Source organism: Talpa occidentalis, unplaced genomic scaffold (assembly GCF_014898055.3).
Source record: "Talpa occidentalis isolate TD23 unplaced genomic scaffold, MPIMG_talOcc4v2.1 talOcc4.8, whole genome shotgun sequence".
NCBI classification, from domain to species: Eukaryota; Metazoa; Chordata; class Mammalia; order Eulipotyphla; family Talpidae; genus Talpa; species Talpa occidentalis.
In genome coordinates, this window is record NW_023605194.1 from 49,008,963 (window position 1) to 49,030,188 (window position 21,226).

The 21,226-nt window shown below is 39.5% G+C and overlaps 1 long non-coding RNA gene across 1 annotated transcript; it reads left to right on the forward strand.

The window, feature by feature from the left end:
* The first annotated feature begins 7,203 nt into the window (after positions 1-7,203).
* LOC119233692 (uncharacterized) lies at positions 7,204-20,796 on the forward strand. The gene is made up of 3 exons (XR_005122440.2): positions 7,204-7,254; positions 19,670-19,777; positions 20,311-20,796. It is a non-coding gene; the product is annotated as an uncharacterized LOC119233692 (long non-coding RNA).
* The last annotated feature ends 430 nt before the right edge of the window (positions 20,797-21,226 follow it).

Sequence of the window (21,226 nt, forward strand, 5' to 3'; positions counted from 1 at the left end):
AGCTATATTTTTAAAAAAATACTAAATTTTAAGTAGTTTATTAATAAACAATAGATAATAAGTTATTAAGAAAAAAAGGTAGTACAGAAATCACTGCAATGCAAAATTGCATCTACTGAGCCTCTCAGCCGCATACTTATTTCAGGCATATAATGCTCTGTGATAATAGTCATAATAATCTTAATGTGAACTACATTTTCATTGAGTCAGCTTTTTAAAGTATTTTTATTGAGTTAATATTGCTTTATACCATTATTTCCATAACAGAAGTACAGAATCCCCCCCCTTTAGGCATTGGTGACATAATCTACCGCATAGACCCTTGTGCTCCACCTCTCTTTCTCGTTCTCAAAGAAGAGTCAATTTTTCTCTGGTGTAAGTGTAGTTTGGATGTCATAAAATAATTTAAAAAAACAGTGAGTGAGTCAAAAAAAAAGAGTTGGATAAAATAATTTTCCTGGCACTGCTGAATTTACACTGAAAAATATAGCCAAAGACCCTGGCTCTGATTTTAACACCTTAAATAATTTCATTTGTTTTGAATCTCCTCTCCTCTCTCTACTGGTGACTTTTCAGTTAGTCTATCCTTACCTTGGTGACATAGCTCTAATTTAAGCTTCTCTCAAAATCCATTATGATTTCCACTTCACTGCCCTCGAATGCTGCTGAATTAAGATACCAGCATAATAAATGGACCACCTTGCTAACACTATTTCTTCTTCACATCACAGAGGAAATGTCAAGTCATATTTCCTTTGGAAATCAAGACAACAGATTTTACCACAATGTATTAGTTAAGAAACAACAAATAGACAAAAACATATAGAAATAGTTAAATATGCTTGTTCACACAAGAATTATATAAGCTTTTAAATCACTTTCTCTTTAATAATATATTTAAAGGAACTGTGATGGTTAACTATGTGTCAACTTGAATGGGCTAAGGTGGGAGCAAAAAGCTGGTAAAATATAATTTCTGGTGTTTCTAAGAGGATGAAATTAGCATTTGAATTGGTAGACTGAGGAAAGATGTCTTCCCGGTGCTGGTGTGCATCCTCCAAATCACAGGACCCGAAGAGAAGAAAAAGGTGGAGGAAGGGCAAATTTGTTTTCTTTTTTTTTGCTTGAGCTATCCATCGTCTGCCCTAGCTTTGGCACTTCTGGTTCTCAAGACTTCAGAGTCACACTGGACTTACATAATCAGCCCCTCTGGTTCTTAGGCCTTCATACACATAGTGAACTACATTTCTAGGCTTCCCATTCTCCAGTTTGCAGATGGCAGCTCATGGGACTTTCTCTGCAGATTCTGGTTCTATTTCTCTGAGAACCCTAATACAGGGAATTCTTGTTCCTCAAAAAATAATAGACTGCAAATCAATTACTCACTATAAATGACATGAAAATCCTGGATAAAATGTAGCAAAACATTGCATCTTAAGCAAGTAGCTGAAAGAAAAACAAAACAACCCCCCCACCCCGAATCCCCAGTTAAAACAAAAGAGGAAGTTATTCTAGAATGGAAGGACAGCAGGTAGCTCAATACTAAGGAGAGTTTGCTCTAGGTAAATGGTACTCCTGGAATGAAACTGAAAAATGGGGGCAGAAGTGATATCATGCCTGAATATAAATCCTATGAAGTGGTGACTGAGGTTTTACAGGTCTAGAGGGAGAGAGCAAAAGCTATATGTATCCATTTTCTGTGGCTGTTGTGACAAATAATCATAAACTTTGTCACTTAAAACCACAGACATTTATTCTCTCACAGTTCTGAAGGCCGAAGTTTGAAATCAAGGCCTTCATGCGGCCGAAGTTTGAAATCAAGGCCTTCATGCAGGGCTCCATGTCCTCAGGAGACGCCAGAGTGGAATCAGTTCTTTGTTTCTTCCATCTTCTAGTGACTGCAATCATTCCTCAGTTTCAGAAGCCATTCCATTCCCTGCCACTGTCTTCACATAACCTTCTCCTCTGTGTGTGTGAGTAGTCGCCATTCAACCTGTCTCAAATCTCCCTCTGCTTCTCTTATAAGAGAAGGCTCTTGTCAGTTGATTTAGAGCCTACCCAGTAATCCAAGATGATCACAGAATTTCAAGATTTTTTACTTAATGATATCTAAAGACACTTTTCCAAGTAAGATAATATTTACAGGTTCCAGGAAATAAGAGATACAGACAGATACAGATACAGATACATAGACACAGATACAGGTATAGATATATAAATGCATATCTTTGAGATTATCATTTAGCCCATTATACTACAATCTTACCCACTTGAGACAGGAGCTGGAAGACACCTCAACACAAAGTGAGCACCCTCAAAGCATGACCCAACTATAAGAAAAAAGGACTGGAATAATTCTACCCAATAGGTCAAAATGTGTCTATTCCAAGCTCTGGGTGGGGAATAAGTACTTTCCAAGAAAAATAGAAATGCCAAGGGCACACACACCACATGTGAGTGTGAGGTTCAAATGTATGCTTGGTGTGGGGTATGAATTGCAAAACTGGAAGTTGAAATGGGTTTTCTAGAAACCATGGAAACCCTCAGTCACTAAAAGAAGTATAAAATCATCTATGAGGACACATTCAGTATTCAGGGAACACAGAATTCCCACAGAAATTATTTTACTTCAAGGACACTAGAAGAGCTAGGTTCTGGTTGCAAATGTGGCATTACTAAGCAATGTGGGCCCAGGTTTTCCATGTTGATAATAGTGACTCTAACACTCCCTCAGGAAAGGCATTCCAGAAATAGCATGAGAAATTAAAAAGCTCTGTATAAAATGATACCATTTATAGGTAAACATACAAAAATATATCATGCACATAATGAACAAAAATCTGCACATTTTTCCTTCAATCCAGCATGTACAACTACAAGAGATTCTTCCAAATAACTTACCTGGTTTGGATACATTCAGAAAAGATTGTTCTGTACCATAGAAAGCAAGAGCAATATAAATGTGAACATTTGTCACCTTTAAACATCAAATGAAGAGATTTTTTAATATTTAGAAACTCACTGACATTCCCCCTAGAAAGTCATTTCCGAATACCCTTTAAAAAGTGAATGTGTAATGGAAAATTTAAGTTTCCTATTCACAGTTTCATGCCACCGTGTTTCCTTACTTTTGAAAATCAATAACAGGCTATTAATCATTTCTCACAAAACCCAGAGACTTCAGATGCTTTAAAGGTGAACTACAAAATTTAGAAGGGGTATTCAAGGAAGAACATGTCCCCTATTGTGGAAAAACCAGCCAATGAGTTACAGATAATCATAGGTGATGTGAGTTATTAAATTTTCATGGTCATGTCTCTTGGGGCTTAAAACAGAGAACTCAGACTTGGGAGGTGTCACAATAAGCCAATATGACCCTCACATAATAGGTAATGCTATAATGGTAAAACAGGTTTTTAAACAGGGCTTTGCTCTCTGGAACACAGCCCAGGAGCAAGAATATTTGGGGGGTTATTGCTGCTATAATTAATGTCTTTCTACCTTTTGTTTTGCTGACATCTTCACAGTTAATGTGGCAATGTTATAGTGGGAAAGCACTACCAACAGAAAAGAATTTGTGTCATAAGAGGCAGTCTAAATGGGAGGTCTACTTTTCCCACAAGTGAGACTATTAAGAAGAGGGTCCAAAAGAACTTCTACAAAGTGGTACCCATATTATTTTACCAAGCCCTCTGTCTTGTCCATATTTATATTGCAATATATAAGAAGCATTAATAAAGATAGATCAATGGCAGCTGATGAATTTATAGCTTAAATACAGTGGTTCTCAAACTGTAACATATCAGAAGCTTCTGGAAGACTTGTTAAAAACACAGCTTGCTGGACCCACACCCAGAGTTTCTGATTCTGCAGTTCTGAGATGGGGTCATAATTTGCATTTCTTTCAAGTTTTCATGTGTAGCTAAAATTGCTGCTCAAGGGTGACACCTTGAGAACCACCAGTTTAAAACAAGAAGTTTTTGACTAATTATAAACAATTATTGAGAACAAATATCTTGTTTTGGGTTCTCAATAAAACTATTTGAGTGAAGACTTCACTTGGTTCAAATACCAGGAGAGTGAAGCATAAACGTAGACAGGATTATAAAGATGATAATAACAGCAATGATAACAACTAGCTCTATTACTACAAGCTAGGCATGCTCTCTTATCTTCACAGGAACCTTTAAGGTATCTATTATTGAGCCCATTTTTTAGATAAAGAAACTAAGGATCACCCAATGGACTATGGTGGAAGACTATGGATACATTGTTGATAGGTGTGGTGTGGTAGCATATAGCTAAAGAGGTGTGACCCTATACCTCTGAGTCACGTCCAGTGTGGTACACCAACATTACATCAATGAAGAAAGACAAATAAGAAACTGAAGTTCGGATCTTTCTCAGGACAAAACCAATACATTTTCCTATTCAACTTGAGTAGGAAAAAATAAGATGGCCACCAGCACTCTTAGATAAAGATTTTAAAAGTCAGCTCCCTACTGACAATATATTGTTGGTTTACTCTAGAATAGCACAGAAAGAAATACCAGTGTATTCTACCTAATATTGACTGTGGATGGGCTAATACAAACATTCCACATGCCTGTATAAGGTTACCCTGCTATGTTGTGATATTTTCTTCTCTGATTCTTTCGTTATTATATTCCAAAACTCAAAGTTAAAGAGTTCTTCTAGATAATACTTACGATCCAAACAATATCACAGGCTTAGTTCTGAGACCCTGTGAAGGCTTAGCCTTTGTTGGAACCAAAGATAATTGGTTCCTCATAGAATCTGTGCCCTTCAGTGCTTAGTCCTCTCTGAGTTGGTTATAAAAGCCACTCTTGTCTCTATTGGAAGCAGCATCTGTGGGTTTGGGAAGTGAAAAAGTCGACTGTAGCCAAAGCTTAAAGCTTTTTCTTTCCTCTCATTTATACTCATGTGAAGGAACAATCAGAATTACTGAACTCAAGCCAGATTGTGGTTGACTAAAGACAGATGTCTCTCTCCAGTGCTAATCAGCAGAGATGTACTGTCAGCCCAGGACTGGATGTGCAGTTGGACACATTCTGAAGAAAATACCTTGGCACAGGTCACATGATACAAGTGTGGGGAAGGAAGGAACACAAAGAATGTGAAAAAATGCAAAAGGCATATGTAGTACCATTTCTATTTGACTGAAAATTCTCTTTTTTAGCCTTTGTTTTCATTTTTAGGTAATCCTTAAGAAGTGGCCAGCACACTAATACCCTCTAAAGCACCATTTTTTGGTAGATAAAGGAAAATGACATGAGAGCAGAAAAAGACTCTTCGGTGTGAATTAATTTATTCAGCTGAGGGGGTAGGATAATCACCTCCAACTAGGGCAACTTCAAGTTGTAATTAAGAGTAACTCTCCATGTTGTGGGCTGAGTGACATCTGGTGCCTGTCCTGGAATCCAAACAAGTCATCAGTAAGACACTTTAATTAGTGCACAAACTCCACACTCCATGATAGCATTGCTGGATCCCACAGACTAGGGCAAGAGGCCAGATTTTGATGCTTTCCCCTTTCTCAAACAAAAAAGCATGCTTCTCTTTCCCCAAAAAAGTTTTAACATTCCTTTTTCTCTTTGGGCAGCATGCCAAATAAAGGCTTTCACATTTCAAATAGTTATTGATCCAACTGATTTATGAATAAAAGGAGATAGAGGCAAATTATTAGATGTGTTTTTGTCCTGCTGCTTATGATTTGATTTGAAATGCTTTTGTATCTAAGTCAAAATAGAGCAAGTCTGCCCTCTAGAGCCAGTCCCGCCCCCCATGGAAAAACCCACCAGTTCACAATACAGCCCAAGAAAATGGAAACCTGTTTCCTATGCCACTTCCAAGTGAACAAATCAAGGACAAGGTGCCACCTTTTAGATGGATCTGGATCCCATTCCTAGGGAAATTGTCAGATTTAAGGCTAAAAAGACAGCACTGAGAAAAATTACACAGGACTAGGAGTCAGGGCACATGGGCTCTAGGGGCAGCTCCACCATTCACTATTTATTATAAGCTAATTTATACCAAGCCTGTTAGAAAAGGACTTGAAGCAAAAGCTAATTATTCACTAACTTTGTCTTGAGCAACGCTTTTCAACTCTCTGGGTCTCAGGTTCTTTATCAGTCCATGTGACCAGAGGAGGTATGCTCTAATGCACTTCCAACATTAAATCTCTATGATCAATTATCAACATTACCAATGGTGATTTAGCTTTGCTCTGCAATTTGGAGTTTAGCTTTCACACACATCATTCCTCTCATTTGATCCTTGCAACTGTCCTGTGAGGTAGGCAGGACAGGTAAGAAAACAGATCATCAAAAATGCTAACAGCCAGGTATTATTTGCCAGTTTTTCTTATATCCTTTTCACTACACAAAAATGTTGGAATAGGCTATATACAAATGGCTCCATGAGAATACAGGAATTTTAATAATCTTCCCTTTACCACTTACTGAGCTTTGGTATCCTTGTGTGTTTAATAAGGATGCTGGAGTAGACAATTTTTTGTGTCCCTTGCAGTTTCACCATTGTATGAATTAATGAAACACAGAGAAAATTATTCAACATTAAGTCAACTTCTGATCTGATCCCCTGCCTCGATAACCTACCTAAACAAAAGCCCAATTTCTGTAAACATAAGGACCACTCAGCCCTCACCAGAGCAATAGCTGATACATCTCCAGACACTGGCCTACCATTGAATCTTTGCAATCTCCTGATGCTATTCTCTACCTTCTCATAGGCTTGCTTGGATATCTACCTCTCCTGGGGTGTCTCCCTCTCCAGCTGTCAGCTCAATACTTTCTAGATACTTGCCCGTCCCAATCTAAGTTCCAGGCTACCTTTCAAAGCTAGTTGTTCCTCCTCTCTACTCCTTCCTTTTTCTTTCTTAAAGAGCCTGTGACCTTGGCAGAGTTGGCAAAGGTCTAATCTGGTGTCACTTGGTAAATAGGAAACTAGCGAGTCCAGATGTGAGTTGACTGATGGAATCCAGGTAACCAAAATAGTTGACATTAAAGAATACGCTTTTTAATCATAATCTAATAACTATCTAATGACTTTAGAGATTGCAGAGTGCTCCAGAGATCTGCTTACATTCTGAGTGCCTAGTTACATGGCTACAATCACCCTTCTATTTCTATCTCCATGGCAATTGCCTCTTTTCAGAAAACTTTGTCCAGCCAAGTTCCATTTTCATAGATTATGGGAGCAACTTGGAGCCAGGTACCAGTCCTTCCCCCCAAATCACCGCCACATGCATTTTCCACCCCAGTGGGCATATTTCTAAAATTCAGTCCAACTTGCTATTTCCTGCCTCAAACACTGTCAGAGTGCTGTTAAATAACCCCAGCCATTTCAACTTAGCATTTAAGTCTCTCTATGCCTTCCCCAAACCAATCTCATCTCCCACTCAATTCCCTGCTGCTTTTCAAACTCTGAGCTTTCGTCATTACAGTTCTTTGGGCATAAGCTGCCCTTTCCCCAGTTCTACTTGTACACGTTTCTTATTTGTGAAATCTCCTTTGAAATGCCTTCTGCTCCAAGAAATCTTTTATAACTGCCATCCTTGTCACCCATCACTCTTAGTTTATGCAGAATTAATGTTTCCTTATTTTGTCCACTCAGAACATTTTATTTGTATCATTTCTGAATATCTTAGTATCTGATGCCACATTATAATTAATTGAAAACCTGCTGTGTTTCACCTTTCACTAGGTTGGATGATGTGTTGATATTTGTATTTTCCATGAGGTTTAGGACCTGCCTTACACATAGTCCATGTTAATAGACATGTACAGAGTTAGATTATTTTCTCCTGGATAGTCATTATTTTCATAAGAGTCTTCTTTTTCCTCCCATTAAGTGGTTCTTTCAGAAATAAGCAACATTTAAAAAGTGTTTTTAAAAAAAGTAAAGAGGAGCTGGGTGTTCTGGTGATTCTACTAGGTCTTTCCAGGAAAATATTGTCATGTATGACCTCCAGGAAAACATCAGTGGGGATAAATAAGCACCCAAACTTCACTAGTTTTCTAGCCCAACATCTAAGAGCCTCCAGAAATTTCATCTCATCATCCCTTAGTAGTCTCAGTGTTGGGAAACTCACTTTCCTCACTTTTTCATACTGCTCCCTTGCAAAGTAAGTGACTTGAGCAATTTTCCTTCATTGGAGGAAAAAGTAAAAGTGGCTCCTTACTAAACAGGTAGGCTGAGAATATTTATGGCAGTTAATTAAACTCTAACCTAATATTTCTATTTTTAAAGGGGCCACCAATTATTTACTCATTCATTTCCCCTGATGTGCTTTGGAGCATTTTTAAGTACACTGTCAAATGTCAAGCAGAGGTGAGTGGCAGCCTGGAATTAAAGCAGTCACTCTGTGCCTTGGGCTCAGCTTCTCTTGGTCTGTTGGGCACTATGACTTAGAAATGAAACTGTTACGCTCTAATGCTCTGCTCTTTTTTTTTTTCGGTTTTCATTTTAATAACTTTATTGGCATGTCAAGGTAGACAAAGTTGTCAAAGGTGGTATCAAATGGCTAAATAAATCAAAGCTTGATCTACCCTCATTTCCCATTACTTCCCTGTCTATTTCTAACATAACTAGAGTCTATTCACAAATCTCTGATGCTTTGCAAATGTCAGACAGACTTTCAGTTTCTCCTTGAAGATTCTTCCTATCAAGTTATGGAACAAACTCCTCTCTTTCATCTGGAAGCCTGATTGGTCTTTAAACATTAACCTACAAAAAAATTAATTCAGAACATTAGTTTTGTTTCTTATGTAGTTGTGCATAGAAATTAAATGGAGTTTGAAAATGTGAGTGACCACTCTCCATTCCTCCCACCAATTAGTCATAGCTCTTTTGTTAATTAGCATCCTCCAGAAAAAAACAGAATGAAGAGGAATATATATATATGCACATATGTAAAGAGATATTTTATAAGGAATTGGTTCACACAATTATAGAGGGAAAAAAAACCCAAGAATGATAGGATGAGCCCCAGGAGAATCAATAAGTTATTCCTAATTTGAGTCCAAAGGACTGAGAGCCAGGACAGATGATATTGTATTTCCAGTGTGAAGGCCAGTAAGCTCAAGAGACAAGAGGAGTCAATGTTTCAGTTTGAGTCTAAAGGCAGGAAAAAGCTGATGTCCCTGTTCAATGGAAGTAAAGCAGAAGAAATTTTCTTTCTCTGGGCAGGATTAACCTTTGTGTTCTACTCAAACTATCAACTGACCGGATAAGGCCTACCCACATTGGTCCATCTGCTTTACTCAGTCCTGCCAATTTTAATGTTAACCTCTTCCAACAACACCCTGCAGAAAGACCCAGAATAATGTTTGACCAAATATCTGGGCAGCCCATTGCCCAGTCACACTGACACATGAAATTAACCATCACAACCCTTTTTGCCAATGAGCCCAGACAGGCCTCAGCATTTACCAAGACTGTGCTCCAGTCCATTACTCCCAATCAATGAGAGTTGGGACAAGAGCTAAAACTTATTTGCTATCTCAGAGTCTAGTAAAAAGTCATACTAGGTCACTGAAAAGAATTACAGAATGCTAAAGCTAGTCGGATCCATGGTTCATTAAGCTCAATATGCTATTATAGAGACAACTATAAAGGAAGGACTGAGGGAGGGATCGGTGTCCTCTATGACACGAAGCTGAAAAAGTTCTCTCCCCTTGGTACCTCTAATGGGTCTGCAGGTCATAAAATTTACCCAAGGCCATTCTGAATTCTAGTTTGCAAATGAGCAATAACTAAGCCAAGAAAAGTCTTCAGACATGTAAAAGGGTGGGGCTGGCTCTTAGCAACTGATAAATAGACCTTACATTGAGATTTCTTAACACCCCCATACACTTTTTTGTTTGCTTTGCAGTTTTATATACAAAGTCATTCTTTCTGGATTCATAATTCCCCTTGCATAAATTATAGCCACATAATATTTTTGTACCTTCACAGTTAACAAACAGGTATTGAGCACCTATAATGAGTGATATATGTTAGTCCATTTGAAATTCTTCCATATACATCACCCTCACGCACAAAACACCCAAGGAATACTTTTATCTCGGGTTAGCCAGCTATGTGACTCCTCTATCTTTAGTCAGTACTAAATTGTCACTTTCCATTGAAGCCATCTGAGTTGCCATATCTAAAATTACCAATCATTCTTCCCCTCCCTAATAATTATTTTTCCCTCTCCTGCTTTATTTTTTCAACATTTCACCGCCATATAAAGTGGTCTGTATTGTACATATTTTTTATTTTTTATGTATCATTGGAATATAAGCAAGTAAGAATGTTTCTCTATTTCGTGTATTATTGCACTCCAACATCTACAATAACATCCAGTGTTTACTAGGCATTTATATGTATGAAATAAGTGAATGGATAAATACTCTGAGGTAGGTATCATTATTACCATATTACCAATAATGACAGACAAGTACAGAAATATCAAGTAACTTGTTCAAGGTCATAAATGTACCCTTTCCATGAAATGACAGATGGAAAAAATACCTTATTAACTTGCAAACAGCTTCAGTCAGTGGAACATAGATGTACTATACTTTTCACATATATTAACAAGCATATGGGAATCTCTGTCCCTAGGCTTAGTGTGTGTTCCTGGACTCTGGTGACTAGCAGTACTCTTCCAACTGTCTATGTCTAATATGCCTTAACCAAATGACAGCAGCAAATATATTCCAGGCAGATAAAGTCATGTTAATTTCACTCAATTCCATAACAACAATAACTTGCCATTGTAAAGCTCTTAAATCTTTTTCATATATGTTTTCACACAAATTTAATTTAACATCACATTTGTGAAGTGGACTGGACTGATTATATCTCCACTTTCCAACAGAGAAAACAGAAAATCAAAGAAACATGTGATATGGGGTCTCTCCTGTGGCGCAGCGGGTTGAGCACAGGGCTGTGAAGCTGTCCGCAGGCTCTGCAGCACAGGTTCGATTCCCGGCCGTCCAGGGAGATTCCCACATGGCATGCAGACCTCTCCTGTCATGCCCGCTGCTCCCCTCAGCAGTTCATTTAGGTCTGTCTGCCTGTTCTGCTCCCCACTCAGTCTCTGGTGAATCCTCTCACCCTCCCACGCCTCTGGCCTGTCACCCCAGCTATTGTAGAAAGAAAGAAAGAAAAAGAAAAAAAGAAACAGGTGATATGCTCAAGACCATAATCAAATCAGATAGCATTGAAGTTGTAATCAGGCAAAGAAAGGACTCAAATCAGATAGACTTGGCTTCACATCAATAGTTTCCTTCTTCTAGCTGTGTGACTTAGGTAGAATAATTCACCTCTCTGAATCTCTATTTCTTAATTTACAAAATGGGGACATTAACCCATCACAAATCTGTTTGGAAAGTAAATGACATAAGTAACACAGTAAGCCCACTAATGGGCTATGTAGGAACACCATGGATATTCCTCTCATCCTATCTCTGCTCCAACCATTCTTTCCTCCCAGCCTCCTAGCCCAGTATTCTTACAGCCAGAACAATTATATAATTCCAGGTACAGACACAAATTTTATGGACTGATTTTAAGGCTGTTATACATTTCAGTGAATTTCTCAGTAACCCTGTCGGAGAATTCAAGACCCAGTAGGGTTTTCCACAGTCTAAATGCCAGATGTACTTATAGGAGGCCAAAGCATGTGTGATTAGAGTTGGGAGCAGCTACTGACTTTGCCAAATAAAATCTAAGACACCGTGGCTTTGTTGAAGGCCTCCTGTGAGAAGTATTTTTCACTATAAAAATGCAATTTTCGGTAGCAGGTTACAGTAGTCTTCATGTGCTCCAAAAAAACCACCAGTTTTATAGTTCATTGAGCAGGCTCATTTTGATATTAGTTGGTGTTTTCCCACCTATTGCTGACAGTGTTTATAGGTAGAGTATACCTCTCAATAAAACATGCTTAACAACTGGAATCTAATATTACAGCATTGGTGACAATGTTTAGTTAAAACATGGAGTTTGTTACAAGCACATAACATTATTATAATAGTGCCTTATTGCAATAGTGTCCCTCAATAATGCCTTATTGCAATAGTGTCCCTCGATAAATTCCTTCCTTACTAATGTCCAGACTTTTTTTGCTTTGACCACAATTACACTGGACTAATGTCTCTCTTCCTGATTAAAAATCTCATATCAACAGTTTCCTCAAACATGAGCACAAAAAATGAACAGGAGCACTCCATGCTCTGGTTATGGGGTTAATGCCTCAGATTCATGACAAGGCTCTGAGCTGCCTGAGAGCAGAAACATTATCTGGTGTTCTTCATCACTTTACCTCAGCCAATAGCACAATGCCAAGTACAAAGTACAAATTTAATTTATCCCTAATGAATGAATCAGCAAATTCCTTTCAATCAATATTTATTGTTTGTCATGTGCCAGGCACTGTTCTTTGTGCTTGAAATATATCATAAGCCAAACAAGCAAAAGAGCTGCCTTGGTGTAGCGCAGACTATAAGATACTAAACATAGTAATACAATCATGTAGTATGTTAAGTGATAGATGCTAGGGGAGAGGAGGACAGGAGAGAAGGATCGGGAATTTGGTGCATGGAATTGAAATGAGTTGCCATGGTAAATACAATGGTCAGTCTAGACCTGGAGGGAAAAGTAACAAATACTGGAAGATAGGAAATTCAGCTATTCAAAAATCTGGTAGAAGAGTGCTCCAGAGAAGAGGAACAGCTAGTACAAAGGCCATGAGGTGAGGCCAGGAGAAGACTGACTGACACAGCAGGTAGGAGAACAGTAGGCAGTGGAACTTAACAAGAGTAGGTCATAGAAGGCCACATGGATCACTGTAAGATTACAGCTTTTCCTTTGAATGGAATGGGAAGCAAGTACAGGTTTTTTGCAGAGGAGTGATAGGATCTGACTTGCATTTTCAAAAGACTACCCTGGATGCTACACTGAGCTTAAAATCGAAGAAGAAGGAGTAGCTGTAGGGAACCTACTCAGGAGCTCTTACAAAAACTCAAGTGAGACAGTGTGGTGGTTCTGGTCAATGCAAGTGCTGCACAGGTGGAGAAATGTGGCTAGATGTTTGATATAGTTTAAAGATGAAACCAACATGTTTTTCAACATTCATATCCAAATATCTTTATCTACTTTCGAACATATACATGGTTTCACACTAATGTGTGCCTTTCCTTTTTATTCCAACCTGGGAAGAGAAAGGGATGGAATGAATTATTAATAGAAATTGGCACAAAACCCTGGTTATGCTCATGGGAATGTTTTGGCCATAGAAATGTCATCTAAGATACAATCAAGGTGGAAGGAAAAAAAATTGCAAAGGTTAAGAACTTCATTATTGAACAATGCACCAAAGACTCTAGGCATCTGGGCAGAGCCCATTTTAGCTTCTGCTCAAGCAGTCAACTCAGTTGAGTGACCCTAAATGATTTCCTCTTTGGACAGGCCCTCAGCAGTATCCACATTTTAACTTGTCAGGCTTAGCTGCTCCTGTTCTTTTTCCTGCTTGCTGGCCTCCTCCTTCTCAACACACTAAATGTGTATAATCCCTTACTTCAATTCATTGTTGACTTCACTTTCAGTGTTCTGTATCGAAGGAGCTTCTCTTTGGAAAATCCAGCAAGAGATGTTTTACTTAATAAAATGACAGACAATTTAGAAACACTTGGGAGGAGAAAGGTGGAGTTAAATGGAATGGCCATATGGGACGTAAAGTACAGTAAGGAAAATGCCTTCTCTGTGATGCACTTTTAAAATTCCCTTGTACATGGCCATTCTGCGTTAGGCTCTACTTCCATCTGTGCTGGGAACTTTCTGAGCTGGGAGAGCTGTGGGAGAAACGACGAGTTAAGAAAGGAGACCAACAGAAGATCTCCACTTCTGAGATTTACGCTGGTGGGGAAAAGTAATGCATTTCAATGAGGAATGATATAGCCAAAACATCACTTTTTCATTATGCTGAGGTACAAAGTTACTATATTTATTAGATTTTTTAAGTCATAACTATTTAGAGCCATTATCTTACAAAAAGATTTTGAAATGTTATACAAGGATTCCATAGGTATAAATGAACACACAATCTTCACTTCAAATGAAACTTTTTGGCTCCCCAATGAGAATCAAAATCATATTTCGACAGAACACCAAATAGATTTCAAAGTGTCTTAGTTTTCTTCACTAGAATTGTAATTTTTCTTCCAGAATAGAACATAATTTGTTGACAATAGAGGGTCAGCATAGTCTTTGCATATTCTTTCATAATGTGTGTATGTATTATGATGGTTGTAAAGGCAGGAACTGGACACAGTGCAGGTTTCCTGATCCAGCAGACTGGGTAAAAGAGGAGTCAAAGTCCTCAGTAGCTTTTTGCAGGTCTTTTTATTGAGATTTACCCAGTACACGGCAGGCAGGGGTGCTGGGGGGCCGGGAGGCTGGCAGGCCTCCCAACCCCCAGCAAGTCTTCACTCTATCTGGGTTCTCCAGCCTTCTCTTGGCTTCTCTTTTGGCTTCTCTTTCGGCTTCTGCTGGCGTCCCAGTGACGCCGCCCTTAAAAAGCACAGTCTTAGCCCAGGTGAATCCCATCTACCTATGCCCACACCCTACTCCAGGTGCCCGCCATCAGGCATACATTCAGGACCGCAAGGATCCATCATCTATCCTGATGGCGGGAGGGCAGAAAAGCCTGACATTTTCCTTACCCTACAATGGTCATTTGGAATAAAATTGTATGTTTATACAGCTTTATGACTTACAAAATATTCTCATTTGTATTATTTCACTTAATCCTTGTAACAATTCATAGAAGTATCATTGCTGCTATTCGACAGCTCAAGAAACTGAATCTTGGGCAAGTTACTTACCCGAGAGCACATTAGAGATAATAAGTGGTAGAGTCAGCATAGAACTCAGATCGCTGACTAAATTCTTTAAGGTGGTTAGGATTTATTAAATTTATGTTTGCAATAAATATCTTGCAACACATCACTTATATGTTTGCACATTTGTAGGGTAAATGGAAGTTATCAGGTTTTTTCTGTCCTCCCACCATTAGCATCTATGATCGACACATGTAGTCTTACATGTTGGACTGATGGCAGCACCTGGAGTTTGGTGTGGGTGGGCATAAGGGGGCACACCTGAGCTGAGAGACTGACCTAATAAGGGCGACATCGCAGAGGAGGGTGACAGCAGAGGACAGGAGACGGCAGAAGACCGTGCAGAAGAGTGCATTAGAGACCAGCAGAGAGACCACAAGAGAACACCAGAGAGCCCAGAAAGAGTAAAGATTCACTGGGGGCTAGGAGGCCTGCCAGCCTCCTGTCCCTCCAGCGCCCCCTGTCTGCACAGCACATGGTAGTCTCACTACAAATAATGTAGAAAGATCATTAAAAGCCTGAAAAAGCCACTGAATACTCCAGGATTCTTCCTTTACCTGTCTCCCTGGTGGTGCAAGGGGTTAAGATGCAACCTATGAAGCTATCCGCAGCAACTACAGCATGAGTTCGATCCCCGGCCAGGGAGCCAGCCCACGTAGCGCAGCAGACCTCAACTGACTCACCCGCTGCTCCCCTCAGCAATACATTTCAGTCAGTCGGCCTGTTCTGCTCCCCATTCTGTCTCTGGTGAATCCTCTCACCTCCCTACACCTCTGGCCTACACCTCAGTTCTTGTATGAATAAATAAATAAATCTTTGCTAAATAAATAAATACACTTACTGTGGCTACACTTGGCAGTTAGGAATCTCAGAGAGGGTGAGCCAACTATCTTCTATTTGTCTCTCAAGTTTTATTCTCTCTTCTCTGTGCCTCAGGATGGTGACCTTTGTAGAATAAATTATCAGGTTCCCCTGCTCTTTGACTTTCCACTGGATTTAGTCGAGGTAGGGCACATGCCAGAGACCAGAGGGAGAAAATGAGACTGACTTATTCCTTCAACTCTTTCCTACAGAGTTGCCTTCAAACAGACTATAGCTCCTGTCAGGGAGCTCTCACTGTCTCTAAACACTACTAATTGCTCAAACCCCTCTCTTTCCAAGGTTGGGGTTAGCAAGAGTACATGGCAGTGGCCAGCATCAGCGTTCTGAACCATCTCCAGTAGCTTCTCTACAACCTGTCTCCACTTTCCTAAATCATTCTTTTATTAAACACTCCATAAATTATCCAATTTGAGTGTGCCATCTGTTTCCTGCTGAGACTCTGACTGATACAGGGGCCTTCTTGGTGATTCTGTTATCATAAAAGGGTTTAGTGGCTAAACTCTTCTGGAACATGGTCCATTAATGAGAAAATCAAGCTGGTGTTGATGCGGAGGAAATGAAGACAAATGGAGCGCAGTAATATGAACTTCACAAATGAGGTAGATCCTGCCGGAGTTTGAATGACTTGAGATAATCAACTCTAACAAGACTATAGTGACAGACCAATCCATACTTGCATTTCAAGCTGGCCTCATTCACATGCCCAAGATAGCTGGTCAATGTCTCCTATTAGGGGAGACAGAAGAATCACTATTCTGATAGAAATAATAATTCAGCAGCTTTCTCATACACCTGATAATTAAGATAATTTATAAATTAAGAATTGAGAATCAGAGAGGTTGAATAACTCAGTCATAGTCAAGCAGCTGGCAAGTAGAAAAGCCAGAGTGTGGAGTCTAATTCTATCCTCCTGACCCTACTGAGATTGCTGAGTCCCAGAGCATCCCAGAATTCTGGGGATCAGAACAGAACTCCTGCATTTCCTGTTTCTTACCCTACTTCCCACTTTTCTTGGGTTACTGGCCCATATTTTCAATTCCATTGCCCTGTGTAGGGTAAGTGAATTACTCAGGCTTTTTGCACCACTAGCCTCTGTGGCTATCACCTGCGGTCTTGATCATGTTGATGCAGAAGACACTTGTGAGTGTAGGCACAGGACATGTGTGCCTGATTGTGGACACTTGGAGTATGGATGCATGAGCATGCAGAAGTGTGCACACCTGAGCCTGGAAGCCAGGGATATAAGAGCGGCTACAAGAGGATGAGCAGTGTGATTTACAAAAGAGGTGAGACCATGAGAGAACAATGCAGAGATCCCAAAGAAAGAGAAAAGATTAGTGGGGGGCTGAGAGACATTGTTACCTGCCCACTTCTCCCCTTACCCCACCCCCCAGCCAGTGCCTGCCTCCTTGCATGCCAGCCTCCCTGTCTGGTGTGCCTGTACACCTGGTTCCCCAACAGTGTATTAAAGCCTGTCAGATCCACTGAAGGCTTTTCCTTTATCCATCTGCCCAAATCCATAGTGAACCTGCCCTATGTATGCTTGCACAAGACCCTGATCTCACAATGTGGCTCAGTTCTTCTGCATTTCCATCATAAGGTCAATGATTAATCGCCATTTCTATTATTGGATACACAACCTCACTCCGCTCAGTTCTGCCTTGGCTCTGAAATACAATACCTGCTTCCTGGAAGTTGTGTTTTGTTTTTTCCTAAATCAACATTGTTGAAGCCAAGTAAAATCTGTGTCAGACTCAAATCATATTCTTTGAAAACCCATTTTCTTTCCTGAAATTGTCCTAGAAAGAATTGCACCAAGAAGGAGCCATGGTTAACCAAAAGCAATAGCAAAAGACTAACGTTTTTTAAAAAAAAAAAAAAAAAAAAAGCAAACACCTTAGTGGTTAGAATTTAACTGAACTCCTTAAAAACCACAGCTCTGGAAGTAACCTGTAATGGCTAAGTCTAGAATTTACTGAATACAGACAATATGGGTAATAGCTTATAAGAAAAAAAAAAAGAAAATTCCCAAACCACCCAATTCCACATTTCCCACTAGATTGCACTTTCATCAATGAAAATGAATGGTGTTCATTCATTTTAAAAGAACTTTCAATGGTCCACTGAAACCTCCAAACTTAACAAGCAACAATTTTCTGATATTTGTCAAGTAGATTATAAGTTCTTTACTAGAATCATTAGAACTTAGAAATTTGTGAACAAATAATAAATCCTAAGTTCCAGGGTAAATCATCTAAAAAGGCATTGTCTTTGTCTGGTTCGTTTCACTTAGTATAATTCCGTCAAGTCCCAAGAGTGGAAAAGTAGTTGTCAGGGACTGGGGAGTAGGGGGATGCAGTGAGGTCAATATAAGTGTGCAAGCCTTCAGCTATAAAACAAATAAGGGCTAATGTATAACATGGTGACTATAGTTAATAACACTGTTTTATATCACTGAAATTTGCTGAGAGTGGAACTTAAGTCTTCTCTCCAAAAAAAAAAGATAAATTTGTAAAGTGATGGATGTGTTAATAAGGAAAGTATGTTCATATGTACATATCTAATCTTCACAATATATATTTAAAATATCTTACACTTTATCAATTCCTGCATTAGAATTAGAAAGGGCCATTAACAATAAGAGAAGGAAATAATTCTCAGGATTGTCATGCAAGAATTATTTTCTTCTACATAGAAGTGATATCATCAAGTGTTTATCTTTCTCCATTTGATTTCCTTTCACAAAGTACCTTCTATGTCCACTCATATTGTTGCAAATGGCAAGATTTTATCCCTTTTTTAATAATTAAGTAAAGAAACCAAACTAATAAATGAACAAAACAAATTCTTGGAATATAAGAACAAAATCCTGGTTACAGAAGGGAAGGTGGTAAGAGGGTGGTTACATGAAGTTAAAAAGGTCAACTGTAGGTTGAAGCATGGAAACTAGATTTTTAGTGGCAAACAAAATGCGGTCTACATAGATGTTGATTTATAATGTCATACACTCGGAGCATACATGATTTTATAAACCAGTTACTTCAACAAAAATATAATTTAAAAATTCAAATAACAAAAGAATTGCATTTTCTTCTTTTGACTCTCATTTAAACATACCATACACAAAATTCTTTTTTTTTTCCATTTCATTATGATTTATCTGATACCAACTTTCCCTGTGCAATTAATTCAAAGGATAAATTTCCAGACTCCATTCAAGGCCCTTAATCATAATCCTCCCCAGTTTATTCCAATCCCAGATCTATATTATAGTGACATGACCACCTGTGGGCAGAATGGACATTCTCCCCTAGGAACCCCTGCAGTCCTTTGCACTTAGAACTCTGCTAGACTGGGCAGGCAAATCAAGTTCCATAAAGTAGCAGTGAAACACTCCACCTTGATCAGTACCTCCAAAACCATAAAAAGGAGTTAGAATCAAGACGTCATTATTAACAAAAACATCTTGCCTGAGTCACACCTTTAACTTCCCTGTAGCTCTTTTTTTTTTTAAGATTTATTTATGCATACAAGAACTGGGGTACAGGCCAGAGGTGCGGGGGTGAGAGGATTCATGAGAGACAGAGTGGGGAGCAGAACAGGCAGACTGACTGAAATACATGCTGAGGGGAGCAGCGGGTGAGACAGGAGAGGTCTGCTGCGCCATGTGAGTCACCTCCCTGGCTGGGGATCAAATTGTGCTGCAGTGGCTGCAGATAGCTTCACAGCACTGCACTTAATCCCTTACACCATGGGGGGAGGGGGGGACCTCTTTCCTGCAGCTCTTTCATAGCCATTGTCTCAACTGCCCTGCCTGGCTGGAGACTGCAGTGGCATTTTCCCATTGGGGATTACAGGTTAAAGTGACAGGAGAAGACAAAAGCCACCCAGAGTCAAAACTACCTTTGAAGACACCTTTGAAGAAAGCATCTTGTTGAAGACACTTTGTGGAACACCATGTTTCAGTAAGTGTGGCAAAGCATTAGAAAAGAGGGTTGTTTGTGGATAAAACATCTAATTGGGTAGCTGGTTTTGCTTAGGGGCCATGTTGTTGAGAAAATAGATATAAAGACATTTTATACTTGGACACACACATATGCCAGTATAAGCCACATATGTATATGTGTGCATGTGTCTACATATATGTGTGTTGCACTGATATATATATCTGCACCAGACTCATACTGCTCATGGTGGAAATCTCTCACTATGTGTGGCATGCAGTCACCGAGGTGCAGTGGAGAATCATCAGAATTGTACTTCCCATGTCAAGCTTATTTTACGCTTTATGATCACTGAATGGAAATGTGAATGGAAGTAAAACTAGCCACACTATATAAGTTCTCTCTCCCCAGCCTTCCCTCCCTCTTTCTCCCACAAGTTCATACTGCCATACTATATATGAGATAATTCCATTATTCCCTTACTTAACATGTGAGGAAATTGAGCTTATGTACACCACGTATTTAGTAACTGACCTCTTACTACCTGGGAATAGGTGACCAAGGACCACGTCTTCACTGAGCTGAAAAAGAGGAGACTTGGAATGGGAGAGCACGCCTTTGTGTCAGTTATGTTGATATGAATAAGTGTGTCATTTCCTCCTCATAGAAGACATGCGAGGACAGTATTATGACTACCTTTTCAGAGAAGCAGTATGAATGATAGAATAAGGAGAGAATCTACCTCTCTGAGCCCTTCTACCATGGCGGTGAATTTCTAAAGCAGGATGACCTACTACAAATATTCTACAGTATCAACTAACAACCAGGCCACAGACTGCTAAGGGTGAAGATGTTTCTGGAAAGTACAAATAGGCCAGGGGGGAGAACTTCATTAATATTCACTGATACAAGACCCTTACTGAATGCTGGGAAATCCCTAGTCCAATGATAACCATCCTCCCTAAACTGCGGGAGTAACTGTTGGGGGGAATTTAAAAATCATGTTCCAATCTTTCCAACTATAAAAGAAGAAATGCTAACTTGCCTAACCTATTCCTTCATTTTTTTGGTTTGGTTTTTTTTAAAGTCAAACTTTTTTTTTTTAAGATTTATTTATTTATTTATACAAGCACTGGGTACAGTCAGAAGCGAGGGAGGTTGAGAGCATTCACCAGAGCCAGAGCAAGGAGCAGAACAGGCAGACTGACAAAGTGCACTGCTAAGGGGTGCAGCGGTTGCAACAGGAGAGGTCTACCCGCCATGTGGGACCCTCACTGGCGGCCGGGGATTGAACCGGCGCTGCAGAGGCTGCGGGCAGCTTCGCAGCCCAGCGCTCAACCTCTGTGCCACCGGGGAGGCCAGCTAGTCCTTCATTTTAAGGAGTTTCCATAGATATGTACACATTGAAGTCCATAAACAAACTCATAAGTAAACCAGACAGTTTTGCACAAAGTGCCGAGTGTGTACTGC